Here is a 7,425-nt window from a genome sequence, read left to right on the forward strand (position 1 = left end):
GCCACAGCTAATTGTGGTGCAGGGGGGGAGTTTTAAGGGCAAGCAAACCATGCATCTGCCTCTCATGTGAGGTCAGAGGCAAAAGAAGAGCAGATTAGAACACTCAAAACTTGGAGTCAGTTTCAGTGAGCAACAAGAGCATCCAGGAGCCAGACTGCACATCTTGGGTCACCCAGACGTGGGTGGAGTCACCTCAGTGCAGAAACAGTGGAGCAAGATGAGCCAGAAGATGCCATCTTAAGGAGGAGAATGTTGTGAGGCAGGAAGGGAAAGCAGTAAATCAGGTCCCTGAGATTGGAAACAATCAGCTGAGTCACTGGGTCCAGGTGCAGTATTTACCTGGATGCTGGTGAGGATGCCTGATTGAAGGGCTGCTGGCAAATTTTTCTGAGACGTATAAATCAGGATTGTTAGAAAGGGCTGCAGTTAGGGAAAGTGTCTAGCACATAGGAGCCAAACATCACATTCCCACTCTTTTTATGCGGTTTTTTTTCTATTTCTCCTTTCTGAAGGGCTCAAATCCTTCTCAGCTGAGCACATCAGCCAGTCAGGTAGTGGGGAGGAAATAAACTGGCTACAGAAGCACAGTAACTTGACCAATTTCAAGGTCTCTCTTTTCATAGATAATTGTGCACCTACAAGATTAGTGAATCTTTATAATCAGAGTGTTAGCAAAATTATTGTTGACTACCCTAGGGAAAAAAAAAAAAAAAGCCAGTACTATCCAGTGTGGTCTGTCCCACCAACTCATCCTGCCATCTGAACTTAAGCCAAGTGCAGGTGGTGTGCCTCATCCCCAGCCTCCCAGGGCTGCAGAGACCATCCCAGTGCTCCATGATTTCTTGAAGAAAGCTTTAACTAGCTTCTTTGCTGTATTTAAGTATTAGTTAAATATTTTGGTATAGATTAGTAATACCACTAGCTACTGCATTAGTAGTGTGAAGAACTAGAGGCACAAAGGGATTTTAAAATGTCTTTTCCATTTTCCTGTAAGTTTCATCCTTCCTGCGGAGAATGTTCATTTTGTTCTGCTTTCCTTAGGTGTTTTCAGTGGAAGGATGTGGATGTCTTGCAAGGCTTCTTGCAATGGCAGGGTCCTAAATGTTCAGATAACTTCTTTCTCTTACTCACATACTGTCTCTATTTGTGTTTTTTTCATCTCTTACTGAAGATCCATTTTTCTACACACCAGATTAAAAAGTGTCCCTGGGGGTAGAGTGTAGTCCAGGTCTCTCTCAAGCCTCTACACGTACCTAGCTATGCTAGCACACAAACATTTTTAGCTTGCTTGTACACATGACACTCCAAGTAACTTGCTGATGGCCTCTCATCCCTCTAGTGAGATGCAGAAATTCACTGTCACCAGACTTTAAAAGACTGTTTACTAGCTTCACTGTTTTCATTGCTGTTACTGAGCAAATCCTTCCATAGTAAATATTTGGTGTCACCTCTAAGAATATAAGGAATACTCTAAGAAAGCCAGATGTTTGATCTTAGTTTTGTTCAGTTTCCATTTTTCTTTCCCCACTGCTGTGTAAAACCTAAGATTTTTTTCCCCTTTTTAGACACTTGTCATTTGGCATGCTCTGAAAAAGTGTCAAGTAGTTGATGGTATATTGGACAGCCATGTAGTTTAAAGGAATGTGTTTCACTTTACTCTAAAACCTTAGCTGAAGTAAAGACCACTCTCTTTCTGATGTCTACTTGCAGTTGGATGTCCTCCATTCTGTTGTCAGTGATTTTTAAAATGTATGTGATATATAGTATATCTAATTTTTCTTCTTTGCATCCATCTACTTTACCATGTGTTATGTTTTAATTTCTGTGTAGTTTTAAAAATTTAACCCTGTTATGGGTGTGAAGAGCTAAACCAAAAACATGACTGAATTACAGTTAAAACTGACCTTGGTCCTGATAAGGTAATGATTGTAATATATAAAAAAAACAAACAATAAGATAGGCTTCTTATCTTGTTAAATCGAGAAGAGATTAACTACCACAGAAGAATACAAGTTCAAAAACACTCAAAGCTTGCAAGTAAAAATAAAGACATTTTTTTTAAGGTAAAATGCAGGCCCCCTACCCCCTGCCTTTAATATTTGCTCCTTTAGCAGCTTTTGTTGTTTTCTGTAATAAACAGGATGCCGATCACCCTGCACAGGGGAATGCACACAAGCAGGTGGTCTTAATATATTTCATGAGTGACAGCCTTTACTGTTACAATCAGATATAAATGTTTAAATGCTTCAATTTGTGCGCTTCTCTTGCCAACAAAAGGAGTGGAATTAGACTTTATTTTAAATTTTTTTCATGTCTAAAATTTCATAGAATGAGCAGTTGTGATACAACTGAATATTTTCCTACTAAAACCTGTGCAGGTTTTCTTCTCATGACAAGGTAAAATGTTTAGCCTTGGCCTTTGAACCACTGCTAAATGAAAACAGCAAATGATTTGGTTTAGTCATATAAAGATCTTTAACTTATCAGTTAAAATTTTACTCAGGAAAGTATGACAGGTTGTTACATAATGCTGCAGGAGAACTAATTAATTAATAACAGAGTTTCTTGCCTTCATGGGAAGACTGCCAGTTTGGGGACTTCATCTCTCCTGTTCCAGCCTATCATTCATTCATCCTTGTATAAAAACAAGTCTCATTTAAAGACAAATTCTTATTCATGTTTTGTTGTTGAGCTGTTTTGTTGTACTTTTTTCTGCTCCAATGCCTACTACCATGTTTTACTTGAGGATCCTGTAAGTCTCTGTTTCAAAAGTTCCATCTGTAGCTCTTCTGGTTGTAAGTGAAATGTGTAGAAGTCCCATGTTTATGATGTGTGAATCTGAAATTTTTATGAAATCATGGATAAGAGGCTTCTGTAAACTAACCATATTCTATAAATGAAGCATTTACTCCAGATGAACTACTCCATTTTATTATTGTTATGGTCTTACAGATTTTTAAAGACAAAAATGTACTGTTTCAGACCTACTGAGCTGGTTTTATCAATATCAAAATACTTTTATCAATATCAAAAATATTAATACTTTCTTGTTGGTTGGTGTTTGTTTCTTTGGACATTTCTACATAGTTTTCTTTCACCTAAACTTAAATATCTTCTCTTTAAAAATCCTGTTCAGGCCAGGCTCTGCTTTAGTGTCACACTGATTCTTACTACTTTATAAGAATACTGACTACTTTGTCATACATCCAGCTCATCTCTATTTCTGGAAACCAAGAAACTGATCACACTGTGCTATTTCTTGAGCTAAGGCTTAATTAATTTAAGAAGCTACTGTTGTGCTCTGCCCATTAAGTCTATTTCTGCACTAAAACTCACAACAGTTCTCGAAAATCTTAGGTACAAAACCTGAAAATTGCTACAGAATTTGTAAATGGGAAGACAGTAACACCTTTCCAAGTGATCACAGAGATCTCATTACTGCAAGGTGTAGGTGGCTTGGTCTGATGGCACTATGAATGCATTCTTTTTTAGACCTTTTTTTTTCAGGTATCTCCATGAAAACACGCCAAATGGGTGACAAAGAAACATAGCTAGTCTAATGCAATTCTAAACTGGAAAAATTAAGTTCTCAGTTCCGAAATCTTCCCATACTTTCTGTGCTAATCTTCAGTTTGTTGCATTATACCTTCAATCTGTTTTCTCAGCTATGATTTTTTTCTGAACTTTACTGGGATATATCATAGATATTTATATTGTAAATTGTGTAATTGCTTACCTTGTTGTTTTGGGTTTTTTCCCTCTGTGCAAGAATATGTCTTACAGGATGGCTCCAATTTCATGCTAGAAAAAATTGATGGTGGTCTGTCATCCTGATATTCTACTACAGCACAAGCTTGGAATAGATTCACAGCAAAGGAAATCAACTGCAACAGCAGTTGTCTTTGAAGCTTCCTTTGTGAAAGTTGGTTCCAAGTGGCTGAAGAGATTTGTCCAGATTACAGCTGGAGATATTCCACCTGCAGGAACATTTTAGACAGTACTCAGAAGAGTGAGTCACATAGAGTAAAAGAACAGCATGGTCATGTTTCTGTGGTCTGGGTAAACATTTCTGCTTTCATGTGCCTGCAGCAGTACTTTTTTAAGCTAAGACTGCCACATTTGGTACCTTCTGCAAAGCCAGATTTTATGAGATTTTTTTTTTACCTTTTCTGCTAGGATCACAAAGTTATTCATTCACTCATAAAAGTGCTTCAAATATGTACTGTTGCTTTATGGGTTTTACCCATCTGTTTAAAGAGTAAATGTTGGTTCCTCTACCAACAAGGCACATCTGCTCTTTTTTACTCTAAAGGAGGAAAAATATTTCTGCTCCATTAAGAACACAACTGGTGACAAATATTAATGGGACAAAGTAAACTTGAAATTAAGTGGACCAAGAAAAACAGAAATAAGTTATAGAATGGTCAACTACATGCACATGTCCTGTCACACTTTCAAGCACATCAGTGAGCATTTTTGCTGATGTTTCTTTGTGTCTGTTTTTCATGTAGTAGAAACAATAGAAATAACTAGTTTTTTTGAGGCTCATTCAAATAGTTTTAGTGACGTCCAATAATGTATACATCTAAGCATTCTTAAAAATCCCCTACTGTTAATCCCATATAGATGTCTATTTTATAGCTTCAAATACCTTATTTTAAGTAAACATCAAAGTCCTAAAATTCAGAATTATTTTGTCAGGAAGTACATAAGAACAGACTGATTATTTTGTTGTGTTTTTTAGCTGCCTGAAGTGTGATATGACTTGTAATTTAGCAAATTATAAATTAATAATTTAAAAGTAATGTTGTGGCAGCTTAAAATGTTTCCTAATAGAAGTCTTATGACTCATTTTTAAATGTGAGAAAGTAGTAATTTTCTAGATTTGTCCCCTCTGATGTAATACTATTTCTTTCTGAGATGCTATTCAACCAGGTATGAGGACTATGTGGTAATTTTGCCTTACTGATAATTTCCAGTATTTAATCTCTCTAAAAAGTATATTTTAAAATAGATTCAGTGTTCATACATAAATAGTTTCATCTTTGTCTGTATATTGATCTCTTTCAAAGTATGTCTCAAGGCTGAAATTTTCAGGAAGGCAAAGGACTATTGTATACTTATCTCCCATAAACAGCAAATAGAAGTACCCACTCCTGTGACACTGTTACCAAAGTCTTTCTTTCAATCTCTGTTTTTTTGAAGTGCTCATACTGAAATAAATATAACTGAGCTATGCAGTGGGAATTAGAGGCAAAAGAATACCAGTAGCCCCAACATTTCTTCTTCTAAGAGCTCAATTCGAAAGTAGCCCCTACATAAAAAAGTACAATGTAGCCAACAAGAGTAGCAAGGCAAGGGTTTCTTTTTATTTCTGTATAAAGGTCTTTTCTCGATAGACAAACATTGATAAATGCCACTGTTTTCCTTGTGGGTGGGGTTTATCTCAGCCAACAGTACAAAATGGAGGAAAACAACACGGAAATAAATCCTTTGGCTTTATATCACCATGTGAGTCACTGGTATGGTAAATGGAGCAGAATTACTCTGGGCTGTTACAATTAGAAGTCTGGTCTGAAAAACTAGTTTCAGCACCCAAGAAAACAGGTATCTGAATATGCCTATATATATGACTTCTTTCAAATGTAGGCATAAAATTTAATTCCTTTTTTTGTCTTTTTCCTTGAAGACTGCACCTACTAAGGTTTTTATTTAGTTTGTTTGGAGCACTGTTTCTTGGTAACATGTCAGGTGTTAACAGGAATCCGAAGAATGCATGCCTCCTGCAATATATCTCAGGGAAATACATAAGAAAATTCACATGTTACTGAAGTCTAGAGTCCTTGGGAGAAGATCACATCCACTAAACTTACTGTCTATACCTTTGGTTTTAATCAATTGCCCATGACTGGGTCTAGTGCTATTCTAGATTCCTTGCAAATAAATGCCTACCTAACTACAGGTACCTATGCAGAAGATACTGGACTTCTGAATCATATTTGCCCATCTCATGCATCCCAAGAGTACTAAGATGCCTCCATTTAGGTAGCTGATCTAGCCCCTGTAGTTAGGAGATATGTTCAATTTGCCTTCAGCACTTTTGTTCTTTATGCTTTTATCCCATGCAAATGATTGCATATATTAAAATATTTAATATGCATATATTAAAAATATTTAATATGCATGTATGAAAAATATTTAATTTTTAAAAATAAGTAACATAGAATTTGAAAGACTTACAAAGAAATGAATTATTTTAATTCAAGTAAAGTAATTACTATCAGCAGTGAAGATAAAATTAACTGCATGCATGGGTCAATAAGCTACTGAGGCTGTTAAGTCAAACTACATTAGTCAAAGAACACGGAGCTGTAAAGCAAGTTTTCACATGCACAGAATAAGACAAGAAGTCTGGGGAAAGTTTTGTGCTTTTGTGAGATTAAAATTGCTAACATAACACTTACATGGAAGTGCCAAATTCATATTGTGAAGAAACCATTTTAAGGTGACTCTAAAGGTAAACTCCAAAAAGTCTCTAAAACCTCATATATATTTTAAATGTAGTGATACTTGTTTTTATGTAAATAAATCCCCAAAGTATAACAAGAAATATATCCATTGGTTGACTTGTTGTTGCATGCCATTAGCAGGAATCTATTTTATTCTTGACATATGTAGAACTCATAAACTTATACCACAGTGCTATGAATTATTTATTGCGCAGTAATTATTATGGCTGATTTCCCTTCAAAACATTTTGATTCCTTGGAATGGTGTGACCCAATAAGGAAATATAAAGGAGTTTAATTTTCCTCTGGTGAAATTCAGAGTGAAGCTTTTTAAAAAATGTTATTAGATAAAACTGAAAAATATCCCTCCAACACCTCACAGTAGCGAAGAAAATACACCAAATACTGAAGAGCTTTGTTAGAGTAAAAAAAACAATGTAATTTTGATATTAGGAGACATAATTCCTTTTAATATCCAGGGTCTGCACGTGACTAATATACCTTAAGGAACACAATGGTTTTTTAGTAGCTTAAGTACCAGGGAAGGGAAAGACTTCAAATTTTTGAGGAAAAAGAAAGAACTTGTCTTAGAGTATTTTAGATGTAAGATGTCATGGTGGTTTGTGGTTTTTTTTAAAAGTCAGAAATTTTGAAGTGTCAGCTATTTATCTAAATTTAGTATTATATAGTATATATAGTACATATATGGTATGTATATAGCATAGATAGTATATGTATAGTATATAGTATATAGTATATATCTAGTATATATTAGTATGTAGTAAATATAGAACATTACAATTCTTATTATACTATGCAGAGAATAGTATCCCAATTAATTTTTTAATAGATGTGAAATATGAAAACTTACTTCCATGTCTTGGCTCAAAACAGAGTTATATAGGAGACTAGCCAG

At 35.2% G+C, this 7,425-nt stretch overlaps 1 long non-coding RNA gene across 1 annotated transcript in view; it reads left to right on the top strand.

The window, feature by feature from the left end:
* The first annotated feature begins 2,393 nt into the window (after window positions 1-2,393).
* The window catches only part of LOC130264946 (uncharacterized), a 28,781-nt gene continuing 23,749 nt past the window's right edge, over window positions 2,394-7,425 (top strand). Inside the window, exon 1 of the long non-coding RNA XR_008842535.1 lies at window positions 2,394-2,752. This is a non-coding gene — a long non-coding RNA (uncharacterized LOC130264946). The remainder of the gene's footprint in view (window positions 2,753-7,425) is intronic.

Source organism: Oenanthe melanoleuca, chromosome Z, assembly GCF_029582105.1.
Source record: "Oenanthe melanoleuca isolate GR-GAL-2019-014 chromosome Z, OMel1.0, whole genome shotgun sequence".
In the NCBI taxonomy this organism is placed as follows: domain Eukaryota; kingdom Metazoa; phylum Chordata; class Aves; order Passeriformes; family Muscicapidae; genus Oenanthe; species Oenanthe melanoleuca.